General features: G+C 41.5%; 1 protein-coding gene across 4 annotated transcripts in view; it reads left to right on the top strand.

The window, feature by feature from the left end:
* The window catches only part of spata13 (spermatogenesis associated 13), a 15,621-nt gene that overhangs the window by 2,191 nt on the left and 11,126 nt on the right, over positions 1 to 2,304 (top strand). The window contains exon 1 of one of the 4 annotated variants that reach the window (XM_020600026.1): positions 1,609 to 1,720. The exons of the other annotated variants lie outside the window; for them this stretch is intronic. The gene's annotated coding sequence lies outside the window, so the exon portion shown is untranslated. Of the gene's footprint in view, positions 1 to 1,608; positions 1,721 to 2,304 lie in introns of those variants that run through there. 4 annotated transcript variants of the gene reach the window in all.

Genomic DNA, 2,304 nt, shown 5'->3' with positions numbered 1-2,304 from the left:
TTTTTTGCGCTCCCCCCCCCCCCCCCCCCAGTAGTCAAGTCCTGGTGAGCTGTATGCAGCCTTTGAGTGCTACTTTCAGTCAGTGCTGAACAGCATAGCTGTCTCCCTGATTAGTTTATCACATGTATAAGAAACCAGTGCTGATCACAGACTGGTAAAGCACCGCTAATCAGATTATTACTACACACTCCCATACACTGTTCCCTCACAGTTTTCATTTTTCTTTGGAAACAGGCTGAAAGGTTTCCTAAGAAGCATTCAGCCTTAAAAGATTGGAATATTTAATAGTGAATACTGTCAAGTGTTGCATCATCTTGACAGACACTTGTACAACAACAAACTTGAACTCATTCGCTTTAAAAAGCAAGTACAGTGAAACACAAATAAGCAAAAGTACTTCCAAAAAAGGGCAGTTACCATAAAATCTTGCTGAACTGTATTGTTACATTTTATTTTAAGTTTTCTGTTCGACAAGATTTTAGCCGTCCCTGGTAGGCCAGTGGTTAAGGTGCAGCGCTCTCGGCATTGTGGCCCGGGTTCGAGTCAGGGTTGCGTCAGGAAGGGCATCTGGCGTAAAACACGTACCAAATGTCAACATGCGAGTCGTCAGTGTGACGATTCGCTGTGGCGACTCCTAAAATGGGAAAAGCCAAAAGTGACTTTCTTTATTCTGTTCTACAAGATTTTATTAAATTCCCTTCTGACACTCTATGTCTTGTACCTCAGAAGCTGTGATGTGACCTGTGCTGTGCTTTAGGCTCTGAAGAAGTCACACTATGCACCAAAACGTCAACTTATAGAATAAAGTCTATGCTGCATTCTTTGCAAGTATTTTTGTTTGTTACAGTTAAGAACAGGTCTTTGACAGTTGAACACACATAACAATTTAATGAACCTTTTCTGTAGTATTCAGCACAGAACCCTAGTTACCCAGACTGATTACGGTTATGCTAATTACTCTGTTCTTTAACACACGATGAGGTCTTGCTTTATGACATCCTAGAGATACGTCCTCCTCACAGCTTTCGTGACAAGTAGACATCCAGTAAAGTGACAGCCTACGAAGGAATGGCTGTTGCTCTAGGCCAGCTGTGTCTGTCTCAGAGTTGAGCCAGAGAATGGAAAATGACGGAAATACTCATACAGTATTTCGTGTCTGGTGCACTTTAATATTCATTTCTTTTTGGTCTAATGAGGTTTATCCTAGCCTTGAGCAAGACATACCTCTGCAGAGGTGAACCATGGACAGAAGGTCACGTGTCACTGTGCACTTATGATTTCTTTTATAGATGCCTGGGTTTTCTAGCCAAACAAGAAGGGAGTCAGTGATTTAAATCCCTTCATGGTCACATGGTCAACATACGCACATGGATGTGGACTGAGCACAATGCGAAAGGATAGCTAATTGCACATGTGTTTTTGGAGTGCCTTTGTATACATGTTTATGTATCTTGGTGCGAGTTTATCCTTGTTTCTGGGAGTCTAATCTGAGGCAGGCTCCAGCTGGCTTCTATGTGGGGGGTGGGGGGGCTCCTCCCTGAGCTCTTAATTAACTCTGGACCAGGGCCCCAGTGAGCCACTCCCATCCACAGCTTAGCAGAAGGAAGTCAGAGAGCAGCAGTGATCCTGGTACACAGACAAAGATGACGCAGGAAAGTTTAACATAGTAAAAATGATCAATCTGCATTCGTAGACAGTGGGGCATGATATTAATGGATACGTAAGTAATTTTTGTCTGATGACGTAATATCCATAGAAGTAGATGCTTTTTACATTTGCATATTTATTGACAATAGGGGTTTCTGTCATTTTATTATTAATCTTTTGATCTCTACATGTGAGATTATAGATATGCCTTTACTTTTTATCTATATTTGTAAAATGGATATTTATAATTAAGGGACCTGTATTTGTCAGTTAGAATTTGTTCTGTTAAGATGGTAATTATGGAGCACTAATAGCCATGTCACTTCAACAGCTAAACAAAGGTTTCAACCATGCACATCACAGGCAGCAACAATATGGCTCAACAACAGTTTTTAAAGGGCACAATTAAGAGTAACAGAAGAAAGTTGGTGGCACGTATGACCATGCAAGCTGTTTTAAGGCTATGTTGTGTTTGTAAAATACCATAGTCACCACCTGTATCTTGGTTTTGACTAGCAGCACTGCCAGTTATTAGTGGAGGCCAACTGGCCTGTGACAGTTGGCACCAAGTGTGGGGTGAAGGCAACAAGGTGTTGAAAGATAGCACATTGGTAGACCAAAACAAAAACAGGCTAACCAAGCCACTGACATTCTTTC

The sequence above is a fragment of the Monopterus albus genome, unplaced genomic scaffold (genome assembly GCF_001952655.1).
Source record: "Monopterus albus unplaced genomic scaffold, M_albus_1.0 scaffold44.1, whole genome shotgun sequence".
Taxonomy (NCBI): Eukaryota; Metazoa; Chordata; class Actinopteri; order Synbranchiformes; family Synbranchidae; genus Monopterus; species Monopterus albus.
The sequence above is the reverse complement of the archived record's forward strand: the minus strand, read 5'-3'. Positions and strand labels throughout refer to the sequence as shown.